The sequence below is a fragment of the Neofelis nebulosa genome, chromosome 5, assembly GCF_028018385.1.
Source record: "Neofelis nebulosa isolate mNeoNeb1 chromosome 5, mNeoNeb1.pri, whole genome shotgun sequence".
Lineage (NCBI taxonomy): Eukaryota > Metazoa > Chordata > Mammalia > Carnivora > Felidae > Neofelis > Neofelis nebulosa.
The window spans coordinates 80,359,198-80,371,719 of record NC_080786.1 but is presented as its reverse complement, the minus strand read 5'-3'; the positions used below and the strand labels follow the sequence as shown (position 1 = coordinate 80,371,719).

Sequence of the window (12,522 nt, the reverse complement as noted above, 5' to 3'; positions counted from 1 at the left end):
TGCATTTTATCTCCTTTTTGGCTTTGAGGGTAAAGATTGTGTCATGTTCATGTCAAGATTTCCTACAGTGCCTCCAAAGCAAAGGTGACACTTTCTAAATTGGGAGTTAAGGGGCCCAAGTCCTGAATCAGATTAACCACTGACTTGGCATATTGGTAACAGCACAAACTGGTGCAGCTACAATTTTCCCATCGGTAAATAGCTTCTGCTTATTCCCGTATATAATCACCCAGATGGTTGCTGAGACCCTTCTGTTTCCAGCATTCTGCCCTCTGGGACTCTGGTTTTTGATAGAGTGGACGTCTGAGTCATGGTCCCATGCTGCCAGTGCTGTTCCAGCTGCTGAGAACAACTTCTTGTGGGCATCCTAATTTTCCCTTTTGGTTGAGACTCCCACATTCCCTCTTCCCCACCTTGGAGGTATATCAGAAATATTAAAAGCGAAGATCTTTTGTAGGACATGTCCCAGGCTCTAGGGATGCCTTAATAAGAGTAGTAGCCTTTCCACGAATCAACAACATGAAATCGGAGGGCACCTCGTCCCTTTCTTTCAGGAAGGATATTTGCTGCTTCGAAGGGAAGATCCAGTTTTACTCTAACCAACAGTAGTCACAATCTCTAAGTTGCATGCACTGTTTTACAAGATATTCCTTCTGTATTTCAGTAGAGTAACACACTTCATCTTTCTGGGCCACCAGATACCAACCCTTTCACAATGGAAACCACACGCATAAGAGCTGTTCTCTCCTTCCAGCGTTCGATAGAAATCAAATAAGATATAACTAGCAACCACTTAACAGAGTGCATACCACATGCCAGGTGCTCCGCCAAGCACTTCACACGTATCATTTAATCCTTCTGATGTCCCTGCAACTTTGGCACTGTAATTCCCATTTGAAAGATGAGGAAACCTATGCTCAGCAAGTTTATGCAAATTGTCCAAGGTCACAGAACTAGCAAGTAATCAGAATGGGATTCAGACAAATCGCAGCCCCCGAGATGTATGTTCTTAACTACATACTGCCCACTTCTCATGTGAAAATACTTTAAAGCCAGAAAGCATTATGCACGTGCATTGTCACTTAATCCTCAAAACATGCCAGGAAGTGATAAGGCAGGTATTTTTATCCCCATTTTGTAAATAGACAGAGATCAGCTTCATTATCATGCTGTTAGTAAGTGGCAAAACCAAAAGTCAAGCCCGTCATCTGGTTCCGTGACCAGCTTCCCTCACCTACAGATAGAAGCATAACCTTCAAGTTCTGTCAGAAAGCAGAACAGTATATATATTTTCAACACTAGAAGGAGGTCATGCTATCTTACAAGAGGATAGCTCTACCCTCTCTGCATCTTCTGAGTCAAATTGACTTATTTTATCTGGAACAAGGATGTTTCCTGGTGTCAGCACCTCATAGCCCAAAATGGACTTTTCTCTGTCTCATGCATCATCCCCAAACCAAAATTGCTAGCAGAGTCCTGCTTCCAGAATTTTTATTACCTATAATGATGCCGTGAACTAGGCAAAGGAGCCGAGCTCTGTTCCAGGCATCAGCAGTGCCTATAAGTGCTGGCAGAGAGAAGGCTACCTTGCACTTGGTCAGGAAAGTTCATCCGATAGGAGACGAGAAAGATGGACCGCCATCAGTGTGATGTTCGTGCAGAAGCACTTTGCTGATCATTAAAGACAGTTGCTTTTTTTTTTTTTCTTAAATCAAACAAAATATAACAAAACTAAACTAAAAAGCCAGTAGCTCCATTTCCTAAGCAGGCAATGAAATCTCTAACTGGGGTCGGCGGGGGGAGGTCTGATGTGAAGAATTCAGCAAAGGAGGGACGGTCTTCCCTGAAATGTGTGGCCTGCAAACTTCTGGAATCCTAAAGTAGGACTGGAAGGCACTGCTTCCTGCGAGCCCTGTGATTAAGAAGACATATTCGTAGGGAGTCCAAAGAAGGCTCAAGTGGGAGAGGAACCGTTGACATGAAAGCTGTAGCTTTTTATTTCTTCACCAATCCCCCCCTCTGCAGACCTCAAAAAGCAGGCCGGTTGCAGGGGGGTGTTAATCAACGGTAAACAAACAATCCTGGAAAAAGATCATATGGTCTGACGGGCCCAGGGCTCAACGAATATTAAGCACCTTCATTTACAGAGCACTTTATAGTTCACAGTACACTTTCAATTAGGTCATTTTTTTTATCCTCCACAATGACGGGGGTCAGCTGGGATTAGTACCCCATTTCACACCTGAGAAAACTGAAGCCAGGAGAGGAAAGAAATGTGCCCATGGTACACAGTCTATAGCACATCTGTCACTGACTCCGGAGGTTTTCTATTATGCCACGTTATGCTGAAGCAAATGTTGAAGACAGTAACACCTATTTATTGGTTGAGTATAAGCAAACTTCCTCATGTAGTTGCATCAAAACTAATTAAACGAATAAAACCTACCTTACCATCCAAGATCGGAAAGTAAAACATATAAAGAAAATTCAGTATGGGCAGCTATCTGAAGATCACCAGCCACTAAACTGAACTAAGGTGAATCACTTAGGATCTCATTCCAAGGTCTATTATCACTTTGGTAGAGAGTGTGTTTCTCTTTCAGGATAACAAACTAAATGTTGGGATTTCTTTAAAATGAGTATGCTCTACAAAGATAGGTCTAGTCTCTGCCATCATTCCACAAACCTTTGTCTTGCTTCATGCCAGTTACTGACCTTCCCAAACTGAATGTGAAAATGCTTCGGTGGGTTTGGTTTCATGGGGAAGAAATAATGATGAGCATTTTTAGCACTGACCATGCACTAACAAAGGTTTACCAAAGATAAATATTGTCCTCATCTGTAAAATGGGAGGACGTTGCCTCCTGCTACCAGGATTATTTATTGGAGCATTAAATGAGTTAATAGAGACCATTCGCATGGTTCATCTGTATTTTTTATTTTTTTTTTATTTTTATTTATTTTTTATTTTTTTTATTTTTTTTATTTTTTATTTTTGGGACAGAGAGAGAGACAGAGCATGAACGGGGGAGGGGCAGAGAGAGAGGGAGACACAGAATCGGAAACAGGCTCCAGGCTCCGAGCCATCAGCCCAGAGCCTGACGCGGGGCTCGAACCCACGGACCGCGAGATCGTGACCTGGCTGAAGTCGGACGCTTAACCGACTGCGCCACCCAGGCGCCCCTCATCTGTATTTTTTAAATAAAATTCTTTGTTCTAAAAAAAAAAAAAAAAGAAATATGTACCTAGGAAACAAGTAAAAAAGGAAGTGTCCACTTGAGGGGGGTGAATATCAGGGCTGCACAAGAGGAACCTAAGCCCTCCTTGTCATGGACCTCTCCAGCCCCGCAGAGTTCAGTTACAGAGGTCACTGCTGTCTTCACTGTGCAGAGAGAGCTCCCACCACCCTTCACAATCCCAGTGCACTTTGTACCTCCTTCTCCACTAAACCAGCACCTTTTGTTATCATAAGGAACCTCTGCCTCCCTTCCCCACTGGACTGAGCGCTCCTTGAGGATGGACGCCATGTCTTACCCTGTGTCCCCACTCCAGAACATTCCCCATACTGTCTCCATCACACTGGACCTCACTAATTAATGTGTTCTAAATAAATGTATGAGCTAGTGAGTGAGCAAATTAACAGTAAGTATCTTTAGGAAGGTAATGTTCTTGAAAAAGCTGAACCACCAGAGCAGATACAATTTAGATAATACTCTGTTTCATTACTCTAATGCCTTTCAAAACCTAACAGTCATAAGGTAACATCTCTAGTTTGTAAAATGAAAGGATGCCAGCCTTGAGGAACCTGCCAAAGCCAGGAACTCAGGGTGTGAGAAAGAGGGATCTAGGAGTATAGCTCCGAGACACATTCCTGGTCCTTAAGAGAATCACTGTTGTCAAGTTCATCAGCCAAATCCTCCTGATTACCAGAGGTCAAGAGCACAAGCAGCAAACCCTTTCTCCACTGACTTAGGGCAAGGAAAGGCTGACAGAGTGCCAGGAAGTACAATGAATGTTTTACCTTACAAATGCTGAGGAGACAACATGTTCCTTTTAGCATTAATTGCTTCATTCAAAAGAAGCTATTTAGAATCAGTCTGGTCTTTTTCCTTGATGAGCAATTTCAGGCTGCCTACCAAAGCTTTTGTTTGTTGGGAGGAGAGAAGAAGAGAAAGCATTTTGTTAAGGCATTTTAATTTTCATATTTAATGAAACAGATTGGGTAGCAGGTTCCTTTGATTTTAGTTTTCTGTTCCCTGAATACCTTCTTGTGTATTACATATTCTGCGGGAGCTTCCTGCAAGAACTGTTCTACATCTCACAAGTTAAGGCTGTCAAATGTTACCCACTGAATCAAATGTATTTCTCGTGCCAATATTCAGTTGTTATTATTATTGTAGCAGGCCAATCATAAATCTCAAAGCTGGAGAGAAAGGGAACATGTACTGATGTTTCCCCATATTCTCTTGAGCACATAAAATTATATAACTCTCTGAAGTCCTCTTTTTATTGCTGGGCCTAAAATGCTTTGCATTCTTCACAGGATAAATTCTTTAAAGGGGTCATTTTCCTTAGTAAGAGAGAATTAGTCAATCAATCAGAAATTTCATTGGTTTTAATGAATTAACCAAGATGTAGAGAAAAACACCACTGGATCGGAGTCAGGAGGCAAGCTCCCTCATTTCAGCTATTATTTATTATAGCGTTTTCTCCTTTTTCTTCCTGATAAAAGGAGGGCAGATACTTGGCCTGTTTTTTTTTTCTTCTTTTTCTTATTTAGAACAAAACAGGAACAGAACCTGGCCCATAATAGGAGCTCGATCAAAATCTGTGGAATGAATAATCCAACTGTTTGACTTGATTATCTTGGGCCTTAATCTCCTTGTTTGTTAAAAAACCAAAAGTGTTGATTATGTCTGTGTTTTCTACCTCACAGATGAGATAAATGATGGCTTTGTGAAACTGTTGAGTTATGCACATAATTAAAGGAGTAGCATCATTAGTAATAGCAGCAGGTTTGCACCTGATCAACTGTGTGACCTTGGCCAAAACATTTCAATTCTCTAGAATTCTCAAATTCTCATCTATCTTGGACTAGACAATCCCCCAATTTCCTTCCAGCTCAAACCAATATCTGTAAACCAGTCAACAAATGCTTATTTAGTACCCATGTTATGCAAAATACTCTTCTAGAAAACACACACACACACACACACACACACACACACACACAAAACACCAAGGTATAATCTAAGAGATTTCAAAGAAACATAAGAGCAGTAACTTTTCTAAAATAATCTGCCTGGTTATTTTTCTAATATAAAAGCAGGCCATTAGGGGAAAGCATGGGAAGATGTGAAAACCAGATTTCACAAGAAAAGTCATTTGGGGAAATCAAAAATTGAGTTAGCTGCTGGTATGCATCTTGCGGAGATCATTCTGACCTTCCAAATTGTGCAACAAACTTGGATTTGACATTTGGTGTTGGCTTTTACAGTCTACCTAATGAGAAATATCTTTACAAAGAGCGACAGCATGCTGCTTAAAACTGTTCAAGAAAATGTCGATTTTGGGGAGGGGACACCAAGAAGTGAACCAACAACGTACATATGTTATTGTGATTTGAAACACACTACTTCCTCGGGGCGCCTGGGGGGCTCAGTCGGTTGAATGTCTGACTTCGGCCCAGGTCATGATCTCACGGTCTGTGGGTTCCAGCCCCGTGTCAGGCTCTGTGCTGACAGCTCAGAGCCTGGAGCTGCTTTGGATTCTGTGTCTCCCTCTGTCGCTCTCTCTCTCTCTGCCCCTCTCCCACTCGTGTTTTTTCTCTCTCTCTCTCTCTCTCAAAAATAAACATTAAAAAAAATTTCAAAGAAACACACTACTTCTGTTAAGTATGTGACTGCTCAAGGCAATTCCAGTCACAGAAAGAATAAGCCTATTAACAGCTCTCAGAGGAATTCATTGATTCAAGGAGTAAGAGAATTTCCTCCAAAATTCAGCAAATCGAGTGAAGGAATCAATCCATCGACAAATATAAATGGTATATAGATGCTACCTACCACAGGGAATTAAACATGTAAGACCACAGTACTTGCCCTCAAGCATGTTTGTATGATCATCCATAATATAAAGCTAAAAAGCCTTGTAACATAACATGTCCAAAATTAATTTCGTACTTTTAATCTTCAAACCTACTCTTCCTCATTCGGCCTATCTTGAAAGATTACATGTCAATTCAGGACTTAATCTACACACACCAAAAACCAAAAGCCTTTCTTGACTCCTGCTCCCTCCTTTCCTATGCCAAATGAGTTACCAAGCCTTATTGTCATACATGATGCCCATGAAAGCCAAAGGAGGGCATGGGAAGAGCCCTAGGCAGAGGAGTGCATTCATCAGAATAGATAAGGCTCTGTTTCAACAGCAGCTATCCCCTGACATATCAATGGCTTAACACAACAGATATTTACCTCTTGCTCATGTTACAGTCTGATGTAAGTTGGCTGTCCTTGGTGGTTTTTCTAAGCCATCACTCAATGATTCAAGTTGATTCTAGTTTTTAGCTACAATAATAAGTATAATCTTCCAGATTTGTCATTAGAAGACAAAGAGAAATAAAATATAAGAGCTATTTTTAATGGTCAAGCTTAGAAGAGGTTTACATCTCTTCTGTTCACATCCCATTGGCCAAAACTCAGTCCAATAAAACTCAGTCCTAATCTAACCTCAAAGACGCTGAGTAATGTAGTCTCTTAGTGAATCCAGGAAGAGAGAATTATTTGGTAAACTCAGAGCGTTATCTTTGCCACCAAGACTGATATCTAAATTAGATTCTCTCTCCTATTTAAAGAGATTTTCCAGGCACTAAGAACCATAGATTCTCAGGGTTCTCTACCTAACTGACAGAATCTACTCATAGTTGAAGTTCCATGGTTTCATTTTCTAGGAAAATAGAAATTTATAGAGCTGTGTCTTTTCTCTCACCTACCTCACTCTGGGATAAAATACTTTTGTTCATACAGTACTATACAGTCTAATAATTTACTTTTAGCATTTCTACAAGTATTCTCTTTTTTGATTACAGAATAAAATGCTTCACAACTCATGTGTTTTCCCATTCTGCCCACAATCATTTGAAACTATAAACATCCCAACCAGACTTGGGCTCTGATGGGGGTATCTGATCATGGAGAAAAATTCAGATTTTTCAAAACGCTGAAATCATTCAACCTACACCGACAAGGTTGACCAGGTTTGCCTTTTCTGTTCTAATGTACACAAAATTTCTTGAGCTCTCTTAGCCCTCTTGCTTCTCTAGGCCAAGTTAGCCAACTAACCCTCATTTATCTCTCAGGTGTAAACCTAGATATGATTTTTCTTTGGAAGACTTTCCTGGCCTCCCAAGTCTGGTTGGGTGTCCATATTATGTGAATGCAAAGTGCACTGTTCTTCCCTTTCTCACAGCTCTTCTTATATTCTGTGTTGAATAAGCATCAACTATTATTATGATTATTTTGGAGGGAAGAATGTTCAGAATTGCTCAATGAACTATAAGCTCTTTGACACACAAATGGAGTTGTCGTGGTCATAGTAGTACTGTCTGTGTCTCCATCATCTAAAGCCATCTAGATCTTCAAAATCATGTTTGTTGACTGAATGAATGGACATATGCATGAATCAGGAAAGAAACAGCTAAATAAATTTTGGAGTAATTATAAGGGAGACCAAACAATGCTGGCAGTTGGTGACCATAGCTGAAGCTCATGTAGATGGGAATACAAAATTTCAGAGGAGCGGTGCCTGAGTGGCTCAGTCAGTTAGGCATCTGATTTGCCTCAGGTCGTGATCTCATGGTTCATGAGTTCAAGCCCTGCCTTATGGCTCTCCGCTGTCAGCACAGAGCCTGCTTCAGATCCTCTGTTCCCTCTTTCTCTGTCCCTCCCCTATTGGCCCCCTCTCTCTCAAAACTAAATAAATATTTTTTTAAAAAAATGTCTTTTTAAATAAAACTCTTTCTTCTGGGGCACCTGGGTGGCTCAGTCGGTTAAGCATCCAACTTTGGCTCAGGTCATGATCTCACAGTTCATGAGGTAGGGCTCCACGCTAACAGCTTTGCTTGGGATTCTCTCTCTCTTCCCCCCCTCCATCTGTGCTTTTTCACTTTCTCTCTCAAAATAAATAAATAAACTGAAAAAAAAGTTTCAGAAGGATTAACTTTTAATAAAACTTGCTCTGGTCACCTCAACTTAGAAGCGTTCATACTTCATAATCATAATAGTTATAATTCTTTAGGCCTTTCTTAAAGCACTGCACATATGTGACTTTTTATCATAACATCTTTGTCTTATGTCTTTAACTAGATGGTGAACTCTAGAAGATAAGGACTGGTCTCTGTCTCAGTATATTTCTCAATACTTTGTTCAATGTCCTATGTGTAGTAGAACTCCTGAATATATATTCTAAATACTGTATTCTATAAATGCATGTTAAGTTAAAAGTAGACACAACATACAGAATTTTATATCTGAGTATCTGCCCAGTGTGTTCATGTCAATTCCAATCCTATCTTAAAGTCTCAGTTCCCAGTCTATCTTCCATTCGATAATTTTGTTTAGGAATGTCAATGACAAATAGTTTACAGAGCATTAAAAGTAGATACAGGACTTCTGGAAAATCCTTACTCCCTAGATCTTATTTTTCTTTTTTTGGAAGAATTGCTACCATTATCCTGGCTAAATCACAAATACGCTAGGTAAATCAATTTGGGTATTGTTTACTGTCGTATTTGTAATGTGGGCAAGATTTTTAATCATTTTATAATCTTTATTACGTGCCACCTGAGGGCAGATTGGCTGTTCTCCTTGAGGGAAGAGACCAACAGATTCTTGGGTTAATTCCAACTTTCATGAGATGGTTTCCCCCAGTCAACTATCCCGTGTCTTTCTTTGTGTATCCCCCTGGGACCAAGCAATTTAGCTTTTGTCTATAAAATACTCAAATAGGTAAGAAGAGTAATTCATACTATACTCTAGACCAAATATCCTCTTGTTATTCTGAATTATTCCCGCTCACATCATCCAATATAGAAAGAGACAATGAGATCAATTGTCAAAGTAAAGATTACTAAAAACAAACAAACAGAAAACCAACAACAAAACTCAAAAATATTAAAAGGTCCCAGATTTGATCAATAAGAACTTCATCACATTATCACATTCTTAGGGAGAAACTGAGGCCCCCAAATTAACATCCTTTCCTATTGTAAATTTTGTGCCAAGAAACAAAATCTTTCCTATTTCCTTTTCATTTCAGCCAGAGAATCAGCTGATTCAGAACCCTGAGCAGAACGTGACTTCCTACATCACCTCCAGCCTGAGCTCTTTACTAATAGAACAGGGATAGGTCCTCAAAGGGCCTTCCAAAATCAATTAATCCAACTAAGCCTTTCTTATAACTAGTCCCACTAGTTATAAACACCAGAGAGTTAACATTTATAAATGTTAGCACAATGCCTATTCCACCCACTCGAAATATACAAAAACAGGAGCAAATCCCCAACTCCTAGAAGCAAGATCCCAGTCAAAATGGCACACCTAGATCTCTCCCAAGGTCTGCAACATTAAGACACACATAGCTGTTGCCAAGATCCAAGCAGATAGCCAGGGTATCTGAGTAAAAGGGAATAGAGAGAAAAAATAATATCTACACCTTTTAGCCTTACCAATCTTTGCCCAGTGTCTACATCTTGAAACGTAAAAATAGTGAAAATAAGATATCTTATTAAGAATAAGGATATTTATCCTAATTGAAGGTGAGGAGAATTCACTTATACATATTCTCAGCTTTTTTTTTTCTTCAGAGAGTGAATTCCTTGCTTTTTTCCCCCACCCCCAAAGTTTAGAAATATTCAATGGCAGGCGCCCAAGTCATCAGGTCATTGTTGAGTTTGTTTGTTTTCTTTCTTCTCTCCAGCCTCTGAAACTTAACAATATCCAGCTTTATTTTGAACCCATGTTCCTAGTACTCCAGTGCTGGATAAGAGGAACATAGCCTCCACACCCTGCTCTAAGCAGGCATTCTTAGGGCAGTGGCTATTGCCACTGCCTCTGGCAAATACTGATATGTGTGGGTTTGTAACGGCAGCTAGCGTTACACACCATTACTAATATAGGGACTCTTTCATCACGAGAGTCATCAAGTCATGAGTTCTGAGTTTTCCAGTTGCATTTATTTTCAACCAAATCTGGTCTTTCCATATCTCCCAGCATTGGATAGTCACATTTTCAACATGCTGCTCTACCGGATCTATGTTTAGAAGGCTGGACACCATCTCTTACGGACTTACTATATTTTCTTTTAGTAGGTCTACTGTGTTAGCCACCCTTCATATGCCCTCTTAGGTCTAGTAGGTTCTCAACCGTGTCCCACACAGCAACTTGGCCATTTGCTCATGGGGCTCTGATACTGAAGCCATCCCCAGCGTCTCCTCATCTGCTAGCATGGCCTCCATTGTGCTTGCTGTGGCCAGAACCAGAGTATCTCCAGCAGCCGGGCCACGGGACTGGGACCCCACCTGACCCACAAAGGCGCTGGTTCCTTCTACCACTTCTGAACTTGGATACAGTTCTAACCCACAGGGCATGGAGCTTGGCTTCCCCAGGTACTAGCCCTTTAAAAGTGCCAGGTTGTACAACCTAAAAGCACAAGGGTGTCACTCTATAAGAAGGAACTTGACTAGTGAGTGACAGATGGTGGTAAGGAGCTGGCAAATAAATTCTTCTTCTGACCTCCTTCCAGAGATGACCCACATGAACGAACCACCACTGGTGATTTTTATGAAGAAGGGGCCAGCTCAGTAACTACCTCCTTGTATTTGTTTACCCTTTTTCCTCCTTGCTGTCTTTTCCCTCACCTTTCCTGACTGCGACTGTACCTTCCAATGAAGTATTTGTATTCAACTTTGCCTCAGGTAAAGGAATCAAGACAGTTCAAACTGGAGAGAGAGAGTTTTCCTTAAGGGGAAGTTTGATATCTCAGAGGACAAGCAAACGGATATGACAGGCAAAGGGGATACAGCCAAGTCTGACTTGTCTTTGAGAAGAATATTTTTAGTGTTTTTTATTATTTTTAAGTTGTGTTAAAATATGTATGACATAAAATTTACCATCCTAACTAATTTTAAGTGTACAGTTCAGTAGTTTTAAGTATGTTCACACTGTGGTACATCTAATTTCCAAAGCTCTTTTCACCTTGCAAAACTGAAATGCTATACTCATTAAACAACAACTCCCCCTTCCGCCTCCCCCCCCCAGCCCCTGGCAACCACCATTCTACCTACTGTCTATATGAATTTGACTCCTCTAGAGAGCGCATATAAATGGATTCATACATTATTTGTCTTTTCAGGACTGGCTTAGTTCACTTAGCATAGTGTCCTCAAGGTTCATGCACCTTGCAGCGTGTATCAGAATTTCCTTCTTTTTAAAGGCTGAATAATATTCCATTGTGTGTATATTGCTTATTCATTCACCTGCCAGTGGACACTTGGGTTGCTTGTACCCTTTGGCTATTGTGAATAATGCTGCTATAAACATGGGTGTACTCATATCTATTTGAGACCCTTCAGTATCTATTTGAGACCCTCTTTCACTTCTTTGGGGTATATACCCAGAAGTAGAACTGCTAGAACATATATTAATTCTATTTTTTTAATTTTTTGAGGAGCTGTCATACCATTTCTCATACGGCTGCCCCATTGTCCACTCCTACCAACAGTGCACAAAGTTTCGACATTCTTGCCTAATCTTGTTATTTTGTATTTCTTTGTGTATACGTATTTTATAAGAGCTGCTCTAGTGAGTGTGAGAGGGAAATGAAAGTCAAAACCACATTGATATTGCACAAGAGTTATAAAGAATTGTTTTCATTTTTAGTAGATTAAAATAGGTAATGAGCCTGAGGAATGCTCTCAGATGAAGAGAAAGATGGTAAGAGTTAAAACTGTATTTTTATCCATTCATCAGTTGAAGGACATTATATATATATACACAATGGAATACTACTTGGCAATGAGAAAGAATGAAATCTGGCCATTTGCAGCAATGTGGATGGAACTGGAAGATATTATGCTAACTGAAATAAGTCAGTCATAGAAAGATACCATATGTTTTCACTCATATGTGATCTTGAGAAACTTAATAGAGGACCATGGGGGAAGGGAAGGGGGAAAAAGTTACAGGCAGAGAGGGAGGGAGGGAGGCAAACCATAAGAGACTCTCAAATACAGAGAGCAAACTGAGGGTTGATGGGGGATGGGGGAGAGGGGAAAGTAGGTGATGGGGATTGAGGAGGGCACCTGTTGGGATGAGCATTGGGTGTGTTGTATGTAAGCGAAATTTAACAATAAATTTATATTAAAAAATAACTCTATTGTCCCCTCCTTGGCCCTACAATTGAATGCAATTCCAAACAAAATAAAGAGTAATAGCATTTAGGCAGTTTTATCTAATGCTAACTGCC

At 40.2% G+C, this 12,522-nt stretch overlaps 1 protein-coding gene across 1 annotated transcript in view; it reads right to left on the bottom strand.

Annotated features, from left to right (window-relative positions):
• Nucleotides 1-12,522, bottom strand: part of TPRG1 (tumor protein p63 regulated 1) — a 217,121-nt gene that overhangs the window by 187,345 nt on the left and 17,254 nt on the right. The gene's annotated exons all lie outside the window — the stretch shown is intronic.